General features: G+C 40.8%; 1 protein-coding gene across 1 annotated transcript in view; it reads left to right on the forward strand.

Annotated features, from left to right (window-relative positions):
* Nucleotides 1-4,974: 4,974 nt before the first annotated feature.
* Nucleotides 4,975-22,566, forward strand: part of RAB7A (RAB7A, member RAS oncogene family) — a 90,597-nt gene continuing 73,005 nt past the window's right edge. The window contains exon 1 of the mRNA XM_006895182.1: nucleotides 4,975-5,200. The gene's annotated coding sequence lies outside the window, so the exon portion shown is untranslated. The remainder of the gene's footprint in view (nucleotides 5,201-22,566) is intronic.

The following is a 22,566-nucleotide window of genomic DNA, read 5'->3' on the forward strand; positions in this document are numbered from 1 at the left end:
TCAACATTGATCACATCCTTCAAGTATGTAACCATTCTTGCCTTCCTTTTCTGCATTCTTCCTCCTTTATTAACATAAACTAACTGCTTTATTTTATTTCAAGTTTCCTATCAAATCTTTCCAGTTAGCTGTAGTCAATTTAATCTCAAATATATAGTTCTTAAAATAGTTTGATGCTTAAGGCAGACTTTCTTTACAAATCAAGCCAAAACAACTTAAGTTTTAGGAAGACTTCAGGGAGGGTTATTATTATTATTATTATTATTAAAATTTAAGAGTTTTCTTAGAACAAAAGTTTCAGAAGTTCATCCAGGCTCCATGGCTCCATAAAGTCCAGATTCCATGGGAATTTGAAATCTTTTTCTACACTATCTCTCTTTTGATAGGGATTTTTCTACACAATCTTAGATTAAAATGTTCAATAATGACACTACTTGGTTCTTCTGGTCTCATAACAAAAGAGAGAGTTATTCATGGAGAGAAGTAATTAAACATTACATGTCTTCCTCTAATTCTTAAAATCCCTTCTCTCTTTTGCTCTAGGTACATGGAGACCATCTCCATTGGAGTTTCGCAATTGGACAATTTGCAAGGACACATGCAAGCAAGATTTTAAGACCCCAAACACAAAGTAACAAAATAGAGGCTACGAACAGAAGCACTAAATACAGTATTAGTCCAACTAACTGGGATGTCCCATAAAACTATGATCTTAAACCCTCAAATCATAAGGTGTCAAAAAAGTTGTTTTTGTTGTTGTGTATATATTTATCACTCAACATTTGCCAATTCAACTTTTTACAAGTTTAACTTAATGACCATAACTACTAATCAGTTATGGAATCTTATCTTTAATCAATTCCATTTTTCTATCACTGTAAGCTAAAATTTGGTGCTCCATAAGTCGTAATTCCTCTCTCCCTCTCTCTATAGCTACAAGTAAATGTTGGTTTCTATTCATTTACCTACTCTTGTGTTTTTGAGGGAGACATTGTCTTTTTGTGATGGATTTATTTCATTCAGCATACTATCTTTAAGTTCTACCCATATTGTAACATGTATCAAGACTTCACTTCTCTGAGTAGTATTTCAATGTATATATAGGCCACATTTTGTTTCCTCATTTACCCCAAGATGGATATTTACACTGTTTCTACTTTTTGGCTATTATGAAAAATGTTGCAATTGAACACTAACTACAAAGTTTGTGTCATGGAAATTTCAGTTAGTAATCCTATATGTACCATACCAGGAGGGCCATTTTGTAATACTAAAATGCCAAGACTTTTGTATATTTTTAATTTGTATCTCTCTGATGGTTAATGATGATGAGCATTTTTCATGTATTTGAGAGCTATTATGAAGTGAATTGTGGTCTCAAAAATGTGTTTTTTTTTAAACCTCATGCTTTATTTGTATGGTTATAATCCCACTTGGAAATTGATTTTTGTTGTGTTAATGAGAGAGTGTGAGATGTATTCTAAACCTCTTTTGTGATATAAAAGAGATTAAACCAGCAAGAAAGAAAGCAAACAGAGCTGGGGGAGATAAATAATGTTACATGAAGATCCAAGGAATAGAAGTTGAAGAGATGACATTTGGGGGAACTGACAAGGAAAGGACAGATTCTCCTTAGAGCCAACACCCTGGATTTTAACTTTTAGCCTCCCAAATGCCGAGAAAACAAATTTCTTTGTTAAATCCACCCACTTGTAGTATTTTTTGTTATGGTAGCACGAGATAAGGATCTCTGGTAGGGCAGATTGTAGGGAGCTACACTGCTAACCCAAATATGGCTTCACTCTGACAGTTCAAATCCAACAGCAGCTCCAAGGAAGAACAATGGGCAATCTTCTCCAGTGTGGTTCACAGTCTCTGAAAACTGACTGGAGGGTCAGCTGTGAGCCAGTTTCAAATCTATGATAATGAGTTTTAGAACTGGACATTAAATAATAAAGATTGTAGCCATTTGGATGTCTTCTTGGGTTACTTTGCCCATTAAAAAAAAAAGTTATTGTTGTGTTTGTTGTTATGGCAGTTTAAATGACTATAGCATGGACTTCACAATTAACTTGCTATGCATCAGAGAGCTGGACAATGACCAAAGATGACACAAGATGAATTGAAGCCTTTGAGTTTTGGTCCTGGGGAAGAGTATTGAAGATACTATGGACTGTCAAGAGAACAGTTTATTCTGGAAAGGGTGAAAGCAAGTTGCTCCTTGAAGGCAAGGATTTTGAAGCTCTTCTGACATACTCTGGACTGTGTCTAAGAGGGACCAGTCCATTGAGAGGGATAATATGCTTAGAAGGGTAGAGAGACAGCATAGGAGAGGAAGACCCTGGATGAAATGGATTGACACAGTAACTGGTGCAATGAGGGTAGGTTTGACAGAGTCAGTGAGACTGACTCAGGATACGGCAGGGCTCAGAGCTGTTGTACATAGGGGTCTTGGTGAGTTGCAGGTTATTCAGTGGCATATAACAACGATAGTTTGTTATAAAGTCTGTGAAAGCTAAAATCTGTATAAGCTGGAAACTTACCAGAGAAGCAAAGCTCAACTATTTTTCCAATAAAAAAGAGGAATAGAAAAGTGACAAGACTATATCCTGTCAAAGGCAGAAAACTTGTGAGCCCTGAACAGCAAGGCAATCCAGTCTAGTTCTGGCTCTCATAGGTTTTACTGTGGCATATTTGGAAATTAGAAAGTGAATGGTCTCTTATTTTACTCTTTATTTTTTCCTTTGTTGTGTGTCATTGAGTCAGGTATAACTGGCACAGGAGGAGATTGTCTACACTTCTCCAGCGGAGCATCTGGTGGATTTGAACCACACACATTTGGGATTACAGCTCAGCTTCTTGCCACTAGGCCACCAGAGCTCCCTTTTTACTCTTCTTCTTGAAGATTGATGTAGCTGCTGGGGTCTCCGGCTTTACTCTTCCAAATTTGGAGCCCTGGTGAAACAGTGCGTTACATGCTGGGTTGTTAACCAAAAGGTCAGGGGAATAGGTAGGTTTGAATTCCCCAGCTGCTCTGAGCCAGAAACTTAGGCAATCTCCTCCCATAAAGATTTTTTAACCTCAGAAACCCAAATGGAATGTCATCATGAGTTAGGCAGTGGGTTCATGTAAATTTGAGAATTGGCGTTTCTATTACTGCAAAGGGTATTGAATATACCATGGACTGCCTGGACAATTCAGACTCATATAGAACCAATAGGACTGAGTGGAATTATCCTATAAGGTTTCTAAGATTGTGATCTTTGTGGAAGCAGCCATCCCCATCTTTCTCCAGAGATGGTGCTGGTGGGATCGAACCACTTAACTTAGGGTTTAGGGCCTGAGCAGTTTAACCATTATGTCACTCAGATTTTTGTACTTACCAACTGAAATAATGGAATTTTTTTTGAGAAAGATAGGAAAGACTATAATAGGAGCATGTTGTGGAAAATAAAATTCAGAGTGGAGTGAGGCTGGGAACGTGGGGCACCTCCTAAGTTCTACAGGGTTCATCTTTATAGTCTACCTTATAACATTAAATTCTAAAACCTTGAGGTCTTTTTCCATTTTCTTGGGCTACCACCTTTTTGTTCTTCAAGTGTCTACCTCATCTCTTCTGTCTCTATTATTCAAGAACACAGTAAGTGCAATTATTTGCTGGCCAATATACAGTTCACATAGGGAACTCTGGTGACTTAGTGGTAAGGAATTGCACTGACAATGCAAAGGTAAGAGGTTTAAATCCATCAGCTGCTCCGCAGGAGAAAGATTAGCTATCTCCTCCAAGTATGATTTACAGTCCTTGAAAATCCCCGATTTGACGGTACTCAACAACAAGAAGAAAGATCACACACATTGTCCTATGAGAGAGCTTGCCTCACAATGCTGGCTCTGCTAATTACTTTGTGAGACGGGTAAAGTGATTTTCTGGGTTCTTCAATTCTTAGTTTTACATTTGCAAAATAGTCGTAATAACCTTTTCTTGAGCTCTGGTAGTTGTGCCTCTCAGGTCGGGTGGTGCTGTGGTTACTCAAAGGCCGTCCCTCTTGGGCCATTGGAATCCTTCTGTGCGATTTACAGCTTCTGTCAAACCACTGGAGGGTCAGCTGTAAGTAGGATCAACTCCACAACAATGAGTAAGTTTAAGTAAGAACTACTCAAAGTATAGCACTGGTGCTCAGTAAAAGATGCCCTTCCTCATCCCTGTATCAGTTCACAAAGTAACACTTGTCTCGCATTAAGGAGCCTTGGTTGCACAGTGGGTAAGCGCTAGAGTGCTAACTGAAAGATCATCCGTTCCAATCCACCCGCCCCAGGAGCAGGAGAAAGATGGGGCAGTTTGCTTTGTTGTTGCAGATGCAATGGCGTTAACTCTGACTCAGCGACCCTACATGCAATACAACAAAACCGATCAAGCGCCATCCTGACAATCTCTGTTGTGCTGAAACTTAGCGTTGAAGTCACTGTCAATCCATCTCATTAAGGGTTGCAATCCATCTCGCTAAGGCCTTTGGGAGCTTGGTTAAGGTCAGTTCTACTCCGCCACTATGAATCTGAACACACTGCCAGGCAACGACGGGTCTTGATTGTTGTCTTTGATTACTGAGGGATCTCTGCTGAGCAAGCCTGTTCTCAGAGCAAGCTTTGTTGATCCTGAAGAGCACACAGAACTATTTGGTAGACTGATCAGTGCTCTCGTGGAGGGGAGCCATAGAAGGGACAAGTCTGTCTTCTCTTCTCTCTCCAGGAACTCGCTATTCAGGAAGGCTGGGATGTGGCTGAGGAACGGACGTGTGGGCCCAACATGGCGCCGTCCTGTTCCTTGTACGGACCTCGGAGATACCGACAATAGAGGGGGGCAGACATATTTGAAGCAGGCGCTGCGGGCCCAGGCGCGAGGCGGAGGGAACGTGACGCAGGGTGAGGCGTCGTCCTTCCTCCGCTCTCCGCGGCGTCGGCCGTCTCGTGACAGGTACTTCCGCTCGGGGCGGCGGCGGTGGCGGAAGTGGGAGCGGGGCCGGAGTCTGGGCCATAAAGCCAGAGGCGGTGGCAGCAGCAGTTTTGAACCCCTAGAAAAGCGCCTAAGAGTCTACCGAAGCCGGAATTTGGGTTTTCCTTTCTGCTTCTGTTCTTCGTTGCTGCTTCTCGGCGGGAGCTCCTGCGACGCGGCCGGCCCTGAGTCCCCAGCGGAGCGGCGGTGGTAAGCAGCGGGCCCAGCCCGGCCAGTGGCCCGCCCCATCCCCCTCCGAGGCTCCGCGTCATTCCCGTCCCGGTGAAAGCCCCGAGCCCGACCCGGCGGCCGTGGGGAATCGGCATCGCTCAACCCCGGGAGCAGACCCGGGCTGCGCCCGGTGGGGGCGAGGTCAGAGGTTGCGGGGTGTGACCTCTGGCCGGGGCGCTGGGATTGGCATCATGGACGCTTTGTTTACTGACAGTGTCCAGACCGGAGGCCCGCTGCACACAGGTTAGGGACTGGGGTTCAGTTCTTCGGGGCGGGCAGCCAAAGGGTGCCGGGGACGCCGGCCCAGGCCTCGCCGACTGCGCCGTCGGTAACAGGCACCTGGCATGGAGCCACTTTCACGTCTGTATTCTCCGATGAGCAGCCCGACCTGGTAGTGGGGGCAGATTCTCCGATGACAACAGAATCAAGACAGGGAGTTGGGTCGCGAGCGTGCTGGGCTCAGATTTGAGTTCATTTGAGACGCCTCTGCCCCTGGGAGATTTTTGTCATGTTAGGGCAAATCCTGAAAGAAGCTTTCCGATTTATTAGGGGAAAGATTAGGAATGGATGTAAAGTTAGGTGGGTTGAATTTAAACTTGAATAGATCATGGCTTCTAAAAGTGGTAACATTGAAAATTATAATAGCTTACTATTGCCAAGTGCTGTTTGCTTGCCAGGACCTTTACGTAGATTGTTATGCTTAATTTTCAGAATGATTTTCTTGAAGTATTGTTTGTGAGTTTGGGGAATTAAAGAACAGAGAGGTGAAGTTATTTGTCCAAGCCACGTCGCTGATAAGTTATGGAGCTAAAATTCAAACCTAGGCAAACTCTGGAATGTTGGTAGTTGAGTTGTTTTCAGTTACTCCTGAAGCATATGATTTCTCTTTTGCTTCCTGGTATTTGCCTCTTTTCTTTCTAGTGATGTCATTTTAAAGCCTCGAGTGACATTTGCTGTACTGTATAGCCAAAAGTCATTGCGTTTGCTGTTGTGAGTTTTGAGGGTTTTTTTGGTTGGGGTGTTTTTTTTTTTTTAATGTGTATTGGTGTAGAATGTGATGGCACTCTATTAAGAGCTCTTGAATTCCTACAAAGTGCTTAGTTGAAGTTTGAAAATTTTTGTTCTCTAACTCTCTTGTCAAATTCTTTAGGTTTAGCAAGCCTGCCTTGTGAACCTTTTTTTACCACCTTACTTAAGCAGAGATGTGGGATGTGGGTGTACAGCCAGTTGGTTCTTCCTAGTTGAAAATAATCTTCAGATTCCGAAAGAACGAGCTTTTTGTCTCTTCCTCGTGACTTAAGCAACTGATTACCCACATGACTTCTCATCCGTGGATTAATAAAGTATCCTGTCAGTCTGTTTTTCTCTTCAAGGTTTGGAGTGTTCAGGTTTGAGTGAGAACTGGAGAATGAGTTTTATTTCTCTTAATGATATTATGCAAGTTAAAAGCTTAGTGCCCACATTGTGCTCTAATTTGAGTTATTTTACCTTGCTTCTCAGCCTGATGTATTTTAATACTGTACGCTAAATTGTGCTTGGATGCAGAGAAGAGTAATGACGGGAAGTTTGTCATTACTTAAACAGCTGTTCTAAGTATCTCCTATGCATTAGACATTCTACCTGTCCTTAAGGAATCTTAATATGGTGAGTGATCGTAGCTAGGAATGTTCTTGTGGAATACTTGGCTATAGAACTTGAAGCTTTTGGAAAGAGGAGTAATTCTTATCTTGGCAAGTGATTCTGTAATATAGTCTGGCATTCTTGCTAAAGGAAGGCCCTTACCAATACAGATCAACATAGTGACTGTAGCAGTGGGTTTGAGTATGACAGAGATCATGAGAACGGCACTGAATGGGCAGGGTTCCAATCTTGTTCATAGGGTTGCTATGTGTTATAGTTGATTCAGCTGGCACCTAAGAACATTATTCTGGCTAATTTGAATTCTTTGTTAATTTTAACTCATCATTTGCTCTGAAGAGAGTGTAAAAGAGTTTTTTATTTGATCACATTTTTTTCAAGGGTAATGTTTCATACTAGTTTTATTTCTCCTTTTGGCTCTAGTGGCATTTTTTTGTTCACCTGAGAGGGAATCCATGTCACTGTCAGTCCATTGTTAGCCATTGCACTGTTCTTTGAGCTAGGCATGCTGCAATTTTTTTCTCCACCTGACACATTTAAGACAGTTTCTGGCAGCCATAATGCCAGTAACATCCTAGATAAAACAGTGATTTACTGTGTCCAATAACTGTTTTATTTTGTCTTCTATAAAAGAAAATTTAGGTCTTGCATTTGTGGCATAAGTATGTGGGTAAACGAACTAAAGGGTGAAATGTATGAGAAGGTAGTCTAAAAATGGTATAAATAGTCTGCTTAGGTAATTAGTTCACATCCATTCAACTGCAACTTAACTTCATAAACAAAGACTTTTGCTTTCTAAAGCAAAATGTGGTTTTCATTTACAGAGATTTTGGATTTCCATTCATTCATTGTTGCACTTTTCTCCCTGCCCAGGCCCCCCCCCCCCCATTTGCTCCTCTCTTTGAAAAAGTAAAAGAAAAATTCTTGGGTATATATCATATTCCTAACTTCACACCCACCCCCCCACCCCATTTTGATTAATAAGTTTTCAAAGAGATCTGCACTAAGAATAATTTTGCACTTATATTTGGTTTTAACTTTTACACTTACAGCTTATCAAACCCAGATCACGCATGTATGACAATAGTCTTAAGCACTTTTCTTCTCTGGAATTTGATGTAACTTTACCTTTATTCTTATGCCAAATGATACAACTCAGCATCTGTGTGATTCAGTAAATTTGACTGAGCATTGGACCAGATGTTGAACTTGATATTGTAGACAAAATTTTCAACAGAAGTTAGAAGGAAGTGTGTCCCATTGAATAAGACTAAACAGTGGTTTCCTTTGCCACTGATGTCATCCTCTGAAGGGGACTGAGGCTCTAGAAATTAAGTACCTTCTTTCCCCTCCCCCTTCCAATTATGCAGTTACTGACTTTCCATGGCTTTTATCTCCCATGCAATGTTGCCATTGTATTCCCAGAGATCGATTCTTTTGGGTTATCAAACACTTATCCATTAATAATAATAGATCTCTGTGCCTTTGTTGCAGAGACATCTTGGCAGTGTGTTGATTTCTCTCATTGGTTTGACTTCTTTGATTATTAGCTCCCGGTCTTCCCTCTATGCTTTGCTTTTTCCTTTCTATGCACAGTACTAAAACCAAAAAGTTTGTGGTTGTGGTCAGGGAGACTTGTGAATCAAAGGTAAAAGTGATGTGGAGAGTGAAATTAGAACTGGCTTTCTATCAGTGTCTCTGACTAGTTTCAAATTTAGTACTCAGGGCTGTGATTTCAAAAACAAATTTAAGAATAGCTACTTGCAAAATGTCTCTGTGGGGGAGGATGAAAGCTTGGGAGTTAGTACCAGTATGGCTTACTGCACTGTGTACTGGCTTTATTCATTTACTTGGAGATAGAGTACTTAATGCAGGGAGCCCCAGAACCTTGATTGGAGGTGATGTCATCATGGCTCTGGAGATCTGCCTGTCAGATTCTGTTTTCCATTTTTGCCTTGGGACAGAGCAAATCTATTAGGACGGTGTTAGGAATTCTGTAACCTTGTTTGGTTTTCAAACAGTTTTACTTTTGTAACTGCTGCTAGATACTGTAAAGGAGGTTATTCCCTGGCCCCCAGCCTTTCAAGCAAAGAAGGTTTGTTTCCCTCTTAAAAAATTGACTTCCCCTGGAATCAAGAGTCCTTTGAAAATTATCTTGTGAATTAAATAGTATGCCATTGATTTTCAGTCTTTGTGGTATGATTTAAAATATGTGTATATTTCTCTATGTGTTTATTGTTGCTGTTATATGCCATCAAGTTGGAACCAACTGATAGCTGGCACGTCAGTGAGTTTTCAGAGTCTGTAAATTACAGGGAAGGAAATTGCCCATCTTTTTCTCACAGCAGTGGATTTGAACCACTTGCCTTTGGTTTGACAGCACAACTCCTCCTATGTGTGTATATGCCAACTCGAGGTGAGATGATACCTCACAGTTTAGTTGTTTTGGTTACTTCCCTTTCTGATGCACTGTTCTGTCCTACCTTTTCTGTTAATACTGATTATTCTCTAAGCCTCAGCATTTGTCTCCTTATAAAGTTGTATTTTTACCCCACTACCTTTTATTGAAAATAACTTCTTTATGTTGATTATAAATGTAGTCAGTTCTTTTTTTTAATAAAAGGCTAGAAAAATATAGAAATATAAAGAAAAAAATTGTGATTCAGAAGAAGACAAAAAGTATTAAATGGTTATTTTCTTCATTGATATATTATTAGTGCCTTCTTTTAGTGCAGTTGAACAGTAGCAACAAACTAGTGTGAGATTAGTCAGGAAGGGACCTGGACAATGGGATGAGTTCTTTGCCCTTTGGAATTTCCCCTAATAAACACTGAGCCTTGGGGAGCTAGAGATATCTCCTTGTGATCATTGGACTAACTGTAATTTTCAAATATTTAATGACTGCAAGTGAAGAACATGATAAATCTAGCTCCAGAATAAAGTTGGTTTGCCGTAGTGATGTGGGCTAAGTAAATTGCAGTTTTTATTTTTAAATGCATTTGTCATTTCCATTGTAGTTGGTAAACTTTAATTACAGTAGAAAATGCTTACAGAAAAGTCCACAAATCAATAAACACCTCAGAATGTTCAAAATTCAGAAGTCTTTGTGTGTTTTTCAAGTCATTACTATCTTCCCAAGGGTAATCAGCCTGTTGGCTTTTCACACTGTAGATTACTTTTCCCCTGATTTGGACTTGATGTAAATGTAACCATATACTGTGTACTCTTTTTTGTTTCCTTTGACTAATCATTGTTTGTGAGACTGTGTTATTACGTGCTCCATTTTCATTGTTGCATAATATTCTGTTAATGTAATTCATTAAATATATTAAATCATTGATGAATGTTTGAGTACCTTGTAGTTTGTGGCTGTTACAAATAGTGTGCTATAGATATTCTTGCACATGTCTTCTGATATGTACTTCCATTGAGTAAATATCTGGGAGTAAAATGGCTGAGTTTTAGGGTACATATTTATTCAGCATTAATAGAAGGTGGCATTTTGAAACCTGCCACCAGTTTATACTTCGACCACCAGTTTCACATATATCCCACTTTTGCCATCACTTCTTGTTTTTGGTCTTTTTTTTTTTTTTTAAAAATTTAAATCCATCTCTTGTAAGTGCTACTTAATGTGATAGGCCAAGAAAAGCAGAATTGTAGTAAAGGACTTGCATTTAGTGAGCAGTTATTAGCACCCTCAATGTGCTGATAGATTGATGTTGGATTTTATAATTTGGATCCATTTCTGATGGTGGAAATAACATAACCGTATCATTTCACCTGTTAAGCTATAAATCTACCCATGGTAGATGGTGCTTTCCTTCAAGTTATTAATTTGATCTTTAAAATGACTGGATTCCCTCATGCTCACTGCTGGAAATACGTCTCTCTTGCCTTTTCCTGTCGCACAACAAATTGGCCAGTGAACACTGGTGGCATAGTTGGTGAGGAGTTCCATGCTGCTAATCTAAAGACTACCTTCTCTAGCGGTTCAAGTCCCTCCCTTCCCTCCCTAAAGACCCTCACTATAAAAAATCCTGTCCAATTTGTTGCTGAAGTAATTTATTTCCAAATTGAAAAGATCACAATTCTCTCATTTGCCTTATCATTCTGTTTATGTCACTCTTTCCAATTACAATGGCTTTCTAACTCCACATCAACTTCCCCAGTAATTGACCCAGTCCCACCTAAGCACTTCTCCAGCTACTAAATCACTCCAGCATTTTTAAAATATATTATTTTTATGCCTCTCTCCTACCTTGTTTCTTTTATTTTTGAAACTTCAGTACTCATTCCTCCCACAAATGTCAGCAGGGATCTGTTTATCAGTAAATAATAATCTGTCAAATGAACAAAGGAATGCAATAAAGTTTACTATTTAGAAAAGTTATACACACATAAATATATATACATATAAATCCCTCACGAGGCTTGGGGAACGGAGTCTCCCTCCACTCTGGAAGTGAGCTGGCTAAGTGTGTGGAATGGCTGGTGTCTCCACGATGGCCCCTCTTGGTGGCAGTTGGGCAAGGGAAGTTTCTGGGGTCTTTTGCATTGTGTGTTACTGTCCTTTTTGGCCTTCAAAGGGGTGTGGGCGGCCCTGACCCCTAGAGTAAGGGTAATTAAGGGTGGGATGGAGCCTGTTTCAGGCCCTAGCTTCAAATGGTGAAACATTCTCCTAGGCTGTGTAACCCTCGTATCTCCACTTGCTGTACAGAGGTAACTCATGGTTGCTGTGAAGCCGAATACTGTTACCCACGGCGGACAGTGTTTGGTGAAGTTCCTGATTAAAACAAGCTTGGAAGCAGGAGTGGCATCATCCATTTCCACAACACCACTTGCTGCGAAGGGTCAAGGACTGCAGCCTTCAGTATGGACTGAGGCTCAATGTCAAAAAGACAAAGATTCTCGCCACTGGACCAATTGGCAGCGTCAGGATGGATGACGAAGAGATTGAGAGTTTGCTCGGCTCCACAGTCAACATTCTTGGCACCAGCAGTCAGAAAATAAAAAAGCGTATCACGATGGGAAAGTCTGCTGTTAGGGACCTCTCTGAGGTACTCAGGAGCAACAGTGTCTCTCTGGAGACTAAGGTGCACCTGATACAGGCCATGGTATTTGCAATTGCTTGTTACGCATCAGAGAGTTGGACAATGACTAGGGAGGACAGAAGGAGAGTAGATGCTTTTGAGCTGTGGTGCTGGAGAAGGGTACTGAATGTACCATGGACTGCCAGGAAAACAAACAGATTCATCTTGGAGAGGATTAAACCAAGCTACTCCCTGGAGGCAAGGATTCTGGGGCTTCGTCTGACATACTTTGGACATGTTGCCAGGAGGGACGGGTCCTTGGAGAGGGACATCATGCTTGGGAGGGTTGAGGGACAACGCAGGAGGGGAAGACCCTCTATGAGATGGATTGATTCGGTGGCTGGGGTAATCGGGATGGGTGTGTCAGAGGCAGTGCGGTTGGCACAGGATAGAGCAGGGTTTAGGGCTGTTGTGCATAGGGTCGCTATGAGTCGGAAACGACTCAACGGCACATTAACAACAACAATCCATCTTAGGATCTGGTCTGTCTCTGCCTGTGTCTTTCTCGCTGACCAAGGAATTCCACCCGGGAGCCCCCCTTAATAAAGCTTCTTTGGCTTGCTTTCTTTCTCTAGTCCCTTCCTTGAGTCCTTGGCCTTACGTCAAGTGCGAAGACCTAACAACTTGATGGTTGTTATTGTTGTTAAGTGCTGTTGAGTCATAGACGATTCATAGGTATCCTTTTTCCAGGTATGAACCTTATGAAGGGTTTCTTGAGGCAAGCTATTTCAGAAGTGGATGCCACTCTTGCTTCCAAGCTTGTTTTAATTGGGGATCTCCATCACACACTGTCCACCATGGGTAACCATTATTGCATTTGTCACGAGTGTCACAGTGTTCAGCTTCACAGCAACCATGATGGTAGTGGGTTTGGTTTTTGGTTCATTCATAAGCAAGTAGTCATAATAGTTAAGGCATAGTAGTTGTTGGCTGCTACTCAGAAGATAATGGCTTAACCCACCAGCCGCTTGTAACAGAGCGAGTCCCCAAAAAGATCACCGAGCCAATTAGCCGAATTAACAAAGTTATTTCGAGTTCGAACCCGGGCTTCCGCGTGCTAACACAGCAGCATCCACCCGAGAGCCCCGAATTGATGTTTCCCCCTCCTTTTATACCTCTGCTACTTTCCTGCCCAACCATACACGCCATGATTGGCCATCCACAGTAGTTTGGGTATTTGTCCACCTTCAGTTGGCTAGCCATAGCTCAGGGTAACAGTTTGGAAACCTATTTGAATCTTATCAGTTACTTCAGATACAGGAATGAGGAAAACTTGTGCACTTACAGAGAAGAAGAATTCCACTTTATGGCAGTTGATCAATCAGGGTGGCATTTACCACAGGTGGGGGTTGTTTGTTAAAAAACCACTCAAGCGGGTGGGTGGGGTTAACTGCACTTTATCAGAAACCGAGTCTCCGATAGCTGGTCCTTTCACTGCTCTACAGAAGAAAGATGTGTCAGCCTGCATCTAAAATGATGTACAGCCTAGTCTTCCACAGAGTTTCTAGAAGTTTATGTGGGCATTGAGGTGCATGTGTTGGGACCAGATTCTTTGGAGAAGGGAGGCACTAAAGCCATGTTGAAGGGTTTAGGTTTAAGAGAGTGGTGCTTCACAAGCTAAAGATGCTGGGACCAGTCACTCTCAAATTGATTTTGGCTCCATGATCCCATGTAATGTCACAGTAAAACTATTTCATAAATATTTAACTTGGTGGTGGTGATGTGAATATAGACAGCAGAACATACACCAGTTCAGCACTTTATACATGACATTAACTTCAGTGGCATTAATTTTCTTTTTCCAGTGTGCAGCCAGTCTCACTTTCCTTTCCTGGGTTTTGCCTCCCCCATTAACATATACACATTCCTTCTGCATTAGTTTCCTGTCTGAGTTGCTGCTGTCATTTTGATCTCATATAGCTAGATCTTGAAAATGTGTAATACTCAGTGGCAGATGTTCTTGACTATTAAGGTACGCTAAACTACTGTTTGGTTTTTGGAAGTCTTTGGGGAAAATACATACCTACATGAATACTTGTATACACACAGTACCTATGTATCTTTTAACCCTATTGTGATTTGTGTGACAGTTTATAGATCAGTTTTCATGTAATAATATACATTTTTATTTGATACATCATTTGCAAGCCTCATAATATAACAGTATTCTTCCACTTTGTCCCTGTGTTTATCATCTTCTTTTTGTACCTCTTCTGAGCTTTATCCCAGGACAAATAAGTCACTTCTGATCGTGTATGGTTGGCTCTTCTCAGGCATATGAGCCTCCCTACTATTAGTGTTCACCTTTATGAGCTTATCTGTTGTTTGACTGAAAGTTGATCCTTGGAGTTGAGTTTGATTCCAGATTTGAAGAATGTCTAAGGACCGTACTCTACGGGGTTCTACTAGTCTATCAGGTCAGGTAGCAGGTCTTTAAGATTTTGATTTTTGTTCCATGTTTTTCTTCCACTTTAACCAGGTGGATCACTTTTCTCTTTGTAGCTGAGCAATGCATAGTTTTGGTTTCAGGGTCATGGAAACGGGTCCATGTGATCCATCAGGCAGTCCTTAGGACTCATTGTTTCCATGTATCTTTGATTTTCTTCACTCCTCTTTACTCCAGTAGTTACACTTTCAAACTTACAGTTCTCACTCATCATTACTTTCCATCAGGTTTAGGAAGCTCTAAATCATAATGGAAGGAGACACACTGCCATCCAGAGTAGCCACACAAATCACTATACACTTATGGCCAAAGGATTGCACTTAGCAGGGAATGTTTCTGCTTTAAGGTTTTAGGATTCTCTCAAGGCCTTAGCTTCAGGAATTCATCCTCTTCTGTGGCCCTGGAAAATCAGGAATCTGTGACGTGTCAACCTGTGTTACACAAATGATACAACCTTGCTTTCAGAAAGTGAAGAAGACCTGAGACACTGAAGAAGATCAAAGATGATAGCTTTCAGTATAGATTACAGCTCAACATCAAGAAAATAAAATCCTTACGTATGTCTAACACTGCGTGGTTTAAAATCAGGAAAGGAATACACAGGGATGTGTCTTGTCTCCATCCCTTTTCAGTCTATATGCAGAACAGATTATTCAGGAGGCTGGACTTTATGAGGAGGAATGTGTCATCAGGGTTGGAGGAAAGACTCATCATCAGTGTACCTTAGGCAGATGACACAACCTTCCTTGCTGAAACTGAGGATGACCTGAAGCATTTGTTGCAGGTCAAGGGTTGTAGTCTGCAATATGAATTGAAGCTCAACTTCAAGACGACAAAGATTCTTACCACTGGGCCAGTTAGCAGCACCATGATAGATGGAGAAGAGATTGAGATTGTTCACAGTTTCAGCTTGCTCAGTTCCACAGCCAACATTCCTGCTGTCAGGAAATCAGAATACAAATTTTATTAGGAAAACCCACTGTTAGGGACCTCTCCAGAATACTGAAGAGCAACAATGTCAGTCTAGAGACTAAGGTACACTGGATCCAGGCCATGGTCTTCACAATTACTTGCTGTGCATCAGAGAGCTGGGCAGTGACCAAAGACGACAGAAGAAGAATTGGTGTTTTGAGTTGTGCTGGAGAAGAATCTTGAGCGTACCATGGACTGCCAAGAGAACAAACAGTTCTGTCCTGGAGAAAGTGAAACCAAGTTTCTCCTTGGAAGCTAAGATTTTGAAGCTCTGTCTCCATCTGCACACTTTGGGCATGTTCTCAGGAGGGACCAATCCTTCGAGAAGGACATCATGCTTGAAAGGTTGGAGGGACAACGCAGGCGAGGAAGACCCTAGATGAGGTGGATGGATAGAGTAACGGGTTATAAGGATAGGTGTGTCAGAGGCAGTGAGACTGGCTCTGGATAGATTGGGGTTCATAGGGCTACTGTAAGTCAGAATCAAGTTGATGGCACATAACAACACCAGTAGACCAATAGGCAACGTGAAGACCAAACAAGTATCAGTGCTTTTCAGTTGTTGTATTGATGAAAAGTATTGCACATACATGGATTGCCAAAAGAACAAACATCTGTCTCTGAGAAAATGCAGCTAGAGTGCTTCTTAGAAGCAAAAATTATGAGAATTTCCCTTACATACTGAGGGCCTGTTGTCAAGAGAGGTTAGTCCTTGGAAAGGGATCGATGCCTGGAAAAGTAAGAGGTCGATGAAAGAGAGGAAGACCCTCAACAAGATGGACTGACAAAAACCCTGCAGCAACAGGTTTAAACCCACCAGAGATAATGAGAATGGTTTAAGAGTGATCACTTCGAGTTGAGTCAGCCTCACAGACCTTAACAACAACAATAATGGCTAGAGTATCTTCTGTGTAAGAACAACTTGCATATCATACTAGTTCAGCCTTATTTATATGCTTTTTGCAGTAGAATGACTTTACAGATTTTTTCTTTTCAGTTGGAAATTTCCAGCAATACAATTAAATAACCTCAAAATAGCCAAAAACATTATAGGTTTATTTCCTGCTTATGCTGCCTGTTCAGCTTGAGTTTTCCAGGGATTCTGCATCATTCTTCAGCTGAAGGAACAGCTATGGTTAAGAATGTTGCTGGCTCTTTGGCAAAAGGAAAATATAGCTGTTGTTCTAGCAATTATATGTTCCAACCGGAAATGACACATCACTCTGTATACAGTTTATTAACCAAAATATATACCACACAAAGAACAAACATTTGGATTTGGAAGGCACATATTTGGAAATATTTGGGAAACAGTACCAGTGACACACTGGTTCTGCTAAAACACACATTAGGTGGGGATTTTTTGGGAACACATGCCCTCATTTGTAGAGTTTTGTTCCACTTGACTTGTAATTTAAATCCTAGGAAAACCTTAATTCGGATAACAGATTCTTTTGTCTTGACTCTCAGATCATCTTCGTATACTAAGAATTCTATTTATTTTAATTAAAGTGATGTCATCATCTCAGTTAACCTGTCTTGAAATACCCTATTCACGAAGTAGGTATAAAGTAAGTGATTGAGTCCTCCTTTGCCTTCCATGTTTTCGGTGTTGGAATCCTGTATTTGCTATGTTTTAGGGTCTCTGGTTACTTGACTGCTTGAGGAAAGGTTGGATATTTTACTGCACCCAGAGGTGCCTGGCAGTCTATTTCTGAAAAATCAGTCGTTGAAAACGGAAACAGAGCCCTATTCTGTCACACATGGGGTTACTGTAGTTGGAATAGACTGATGAGAACTAGTTGGTTCTTAATTGACTGTCTTTTTATTGATTTCCCCAACCCCCGCTCTCCATGCTCATAGAAGTCCTTCTTACAAAGTGCTACCAACCAAAACCCACTGGCATCAGGATGAATATAACTCATAACAACCTTACAAAACAGAGTAGTTCTGCCCCATGGGTTTTCAGGACTGTACGTCCTGACAGAAGCACATTGCCACATCTTTTTCTCATAGAACAGCTGGTAGATGCCAATGATGACTTTTTGATTGGCAGGTAACTGCTTTAACCACAGTGTCACCAGGGCTTCTGAAATACTGCCATGTAATCCTAACTCTAGATTCAATCCTTCCCCAGCCCCTCCTCTTTGTTCTTTTGCTCTTGTTTGAGGCCTTCTATAAACTATCTCAAACTTGCTTCTTAACATCCATCTTTTGATGAAGATCCTAAATTGTCTTTAGTTGCTTTTGGTTCAAGCGCCAACTTCAGTTTTTTTTAAAAAAAGTAATTTTTAAAAGTCTTAGCATTCGTGGGTGGCAATATTTCCTTTTAGAACTAAACAGCTTTGTTTAATGGTGATTTCAAGGGGATAGTTTCAGTTCAGGATCTGAAGAGTAATTCAGGGCAGTAGCCTCATGAGGTCCAGTGACTCTGGACTCTTGAAGAATTTGAACATCTGTTCCATATTTTGTACTTTATCAGGATCTGTTCCCGAGGAGAACACTTGGTAGAGGAGATAGTCCTTTAGTGCAGTTAACTTTCTTATCTTGGCTTGCTTGCTTTTGCTTTTCTGAATGGAGACCAATAGTTGTGTTTTAGATGGCCACTTACAAAACCCCAGGCACAACTTCCCATGCTGGGATTACCAGCTCCATTTCAAAAGGTTTTTTTTAACTACTTCAGTCCATGTTGTTCTCAATTTTCACTGAATCTTATGAATTACACAGACAATTTTATATACGTGCCTTAATTATTCCAGGAGAGGTCTTTGTGTTCCCAGACTAACTCATTCATGCATGGTTTCCTAAAAAGTTAATCATTTGAAGAGAACTAATAGCATGTTCCTCAAGTGACTTTTGAAAGATAATATGTACACAAGCATGTGTTGCATTCTTTGTCTAGAAAAAAGATGGGTATACTTTTTATGTGCTTTTTACTTTATTGAACTTTGCAAATATTATGTAGTTTACAAATTGAGGGTTTATGGCAACTCAGCTTTCAAACAAGTCTATTAGTGCCATTTTCCAACAGCATGTGCTCACATCACATCTCTCACTTTTTGACAAGTCTCACAGTGTTTCAAGCTTTTTCATAATGCTTGTTAGCAATCTGCTTTACGCAGATAACATAGCCTTACTTGTTCAAAGGGAGTGGAATGCTTACTACAATGCTTACTACAGAAGAGACCGGATACTACAGCTTTCAAAAAGAAATTACATCTCAACATTAAGATGAAAATCCTAACTACAGGACTGATAAGCAGCATCATGATCAATGGAGAAAAGAGTGAAATTGTCATCTTTCTTAAATCCAGCAGTCAAGAAATCAAAAGGGAAAGTCTCCTGTCAGGGACCTCTCCAAGGTGCTGAGGAGCAGTAATGTCAGTTTAAAGACTAATGTTCACCTAATTTCAGGCCACGGTCTTCTCAGTTACTTGCTGTGCATCTGTAAGCTAGACACTGAATAAGGTTGACAGAAAAATTGAGAACAGTACTGAATATCCCATGAATTATTAAAAGAACAAATAACACTATCTTGGAGGCAAGGATGATGAAACTCCCATTTCACATCCTTTGGGCATGTTGTTAAGAGAGGTTAATCTTTGGAAAAAAACATGCTGGGAAAGGTGGAGGATCAGAGAAAGAGAAGACCCTCCGATGATTTGACACTGTGACTGTAACACTTGGCTGAAGCTTATCAGAGATTGTATTTTACAGGATAGGGCAGAAGTGTGGCTCTCTGAATTGTACTTGACTCATGGCATCTAAAACCACAGCAGCATTGCACACTTAATAAACAATAGTAACTGTCAGGCCAGAACCAAGGTCAAAGGGAGAACAAAGGATTCAAGGAATATCAACTTGTCAACAAAGAGAGTGAACAACCTCAACTACCATGGAGCTCCCCTCCCAACCCTCCCTAGAAGACCACCCACCCGGCTAAACCACAGTGGAATGTCCCTCCGTTCCTTCCCTAAAGACCCTCACTATAAAACCTGCTCTGATCCACTTTATTATTGTTGTTGTTGTTGTTGTTGTTGTTAAGTGCCATTGAGTAGGAGACCTTAGGGACCCTGTGAACAAAAGCCTGACACTTGCATGCTTTATCCAGGTTCATAGGGTTTCAGGAGGCAAGCTATTTATGGAAGTGGATGCCACTCCTGCTTCCACTTTAGGGTGTGGTATTTCCCTGGTCTGTCCCTCTGCCTGTTTCTCTCTGCAGACCAAGGAGTCCCACCCGGGAGACGCCTTAATAAAGCTTCTTTAGCTTCCTTTCTTTCTCTGGTCCCTTCCTTGAGTCCTTGGCCTTATGTCCAGTGCAAAGACCTAACAGAAACATTTCTTTATAATGATAGGAGAGGGACTACTCCAACTTCAGTAGATTCAGTTAACCTAGATTCTTTCAGAACCTGAACGTCTTTTCCATATTTTTTGTTGTTACATGCTGCTGAGTCAGAACAAACCCATAGTTGACCCTCCAGTGGGGTTTTCAGAGGCAGTAAATCAAGTGGGAGGAGATTGTCCATTCTCCCAGAGCTTGGGGATTTGAACCTTGTGGTTGCTTCACTGCAATCCCAAAGGAACACAGCTCTAAACTACCAGCTGCTCTACTGGAGAAAGATGAGAAATCTCCTCCTGTGTGATTTAAAAAACCCCTGCCTCTGAAAACCGGCTGGAGTGTCTGCTGTGGCTCAGGTCCAACTTGACTGGTACTTTGGAATTGTAGCAAAACCTCACATCACTAGGCTGCCAAAGGAGCTCCAGATTTAGAATCATTTAGAACTATTTTCTCTATCCTCCTGGATAATTTAGTAGCTGCACTTTTCAAACCTTTTCTTTTTTTTTTCCTTTATACAATTTTTTAAAAAATTATTTTATTATTTTTGTGTGAGTGTACCGTCAAATCAGATCTAACTGGTACAGGAGGAGATTGTCCCTCCTTCCCCGGCAGAGCATCTGGTGGATTCGAACCGTATGCCTCTGGGATTGTAGTTGCAGCTCCTTACCACTAGGCCACCAGAGCTCCCCAAACCTTTTCATTTTTTAAAAAATTAATTTTAATGAAAGTTTACAGAGACTTAGGGTTTCAGTCATTTATTGTTGCACTTTTCTCCCTTCCCACCCCTGCCCCAAACCTTTTCATTTTTAAGGAAAATCATACAATACCCATTCTCGTGTAGCTTGGTTTTTAAAAATTCATCTATATATTAGTTTTCTGTGTCAATAATAGTTTTCCAATGTGTAATACTACATGTACTATAACTGTTCTTAAGATGAACCAACTTTTCTCTAGAAGAAAATTGTTTGCTTATCGTTGTCTACTAATCTGATCATTTCCTTAAGATAGAGTATCATAGTTATCTAATGCTACCTTAACAGAGATACCACAAGTGGGTGACTTTAACAAAGAGAAATCTGTTCTTTTACAGTTTAAGGGATTCGAATCCAAATACAGGGTGCCGGCTCTAGAGGAGGAAGGCTCAGTCTGTCACTTGTGGAAGAAAAGTCCTTGTTTCCTTCAGCATCTTTAAGCCTAGTGTTCCCTGCAGATTTTCTTGTGTGTTGATGATCTTCTGGTGTTGAGCATTTTCATGAGGTGGCCAATTAAAAAAGACACATTCCATGATTGACAGTTCTTTCTGTGTGATGCTGAAGTACTTCCTTCTCAGCTTGTTTTCCTCCCTTTTTTAATTTTTCAAACTCATTGCCTTTGAGCTGCAGTTGTAGTTGATTTTTTCCAGCAGGGTTTCAGAAGCAGTAAATCACACAGAAAGAGGTTGTCCGTCGTCTTATTCATACCCAGGGCTATTTAATGTTCCATACTTTCCCAGTGTGTTTAGGTACCATAGTTCATCCATCTGTTGATCAACACTTGGGCTGTTTTCTCTTTTGTCTGTTTATAAAGAATGCTGCAGTGCGTATATAGTGAGTGAGAGTGTGTGTGTAGTGGAGTTATTGGATCAAGTGACATTTGTATTTCCATTTTTAAGGACATATCAAACTGTTTTCCATGGAGGTTGTATCATCTTATGGTCTGATTGACAGATTGACCAATCTCTCCACAGTTTCCAGCATTTGTTGTTTTCTTACTGAATTTTGATAGCTTTAACTGCATCAAAAGCATTCTTTCATGCATTTATTGGCCATATGAATGTCTTAACTGAAATGATTTTTCATATCCTTTGCCTGTTTTTTAGTTGGTTTATTTTTTTGTTGTTGAAGTGTTGTTGTTTTTTTAATTATTTGGTGATTAGTCTTGTAGGATAGCTCATTGTCAAATATCTTTTCATTGTCTGTAGGTTCTTGTTTTGGTAAAGTCTTTGACACACATGAGGATTTAATAATGTTTGAGAGTCTGCTTATGGTTAGGCGCACTTAAGTACTTTAAAGAGGTCCTTGACAGCAGATTTGCAGCTGACACAGACAAATGTTGTGTCATAAATTCTTTGTTTCTCTTAATTGCATTTGGACTCAAACCTGACCTTGGAGGTTTTCACAGGTTGTAAATCGAACAGGAGAAGATTGCTCATCTTTATCCTGAGGGGCTGCAGGTGACTTTGAAATGCCAGAGAGACACAACCTCTGAGTTAGCAGGGTAATTCCCTTTGGAGTAAAGCACCAGAGCTCCCTAGTTCCATGTATTAAGTTGGGCCTCTGGATTAGCTCCTGTATTTCCTTGATTTTAGGTTTTACATTATAGATCTTTCATCCATCTTGAATTAATTTTTTAATACGATGTGAGTTATGGATTTTGTTTTATTTCTCTACAAATGGATATTCATTTTGCCAGCCCTGTTTGTTAAAAAAAGACTATCTTTTGCCCACTTAGTAGATTTCAGTTATCTCTGTTGCTATGTGCTGTTGAGTCAGAACCCATGCATAGCCAACCCTCCGGCAGGTTTTCAGAGGCAGTATATCAGGAGAGGAAATTGCCCATGGAGCGACTGGTGGGTTCGAACCACGTGCCTTTGAAATTTTAGCTCGGTTTCTTACCATTAGGCCACAAGAGTGCTCTCAGCTTTCCCTAGGAAGATGGATTTAGTTTTGGTCTTTGAATTTTTTGTCTGTCTCCATACCTTTTCAACATGTATGCAGAGCAGATTATCTGAGAAGCTGGGCTCTATGAGGAGAATTGTGGCATCAGGATTGGTGGAAGATCTATTAACAATCTGCGTTATGCAGATGACACAACCCTG

This window comes from Elephantulus edwardii, unplaced genomic scaffold (assembly GCF_000299155.1).
Source record: "Elephantulus edwardii isolate Elephantulus edwardi_28Jun2011 unplaced genomic scaffold, EleEdw1.0 scaffold00161, whole genome shotgun sequence".
Taxonomy (NCBI): Eukaryota; Metazoa; Chordata; class Mammalia; order Macroscelidea; family Macroscelididae; genus Elephantulus; species Elephantulus edwardii.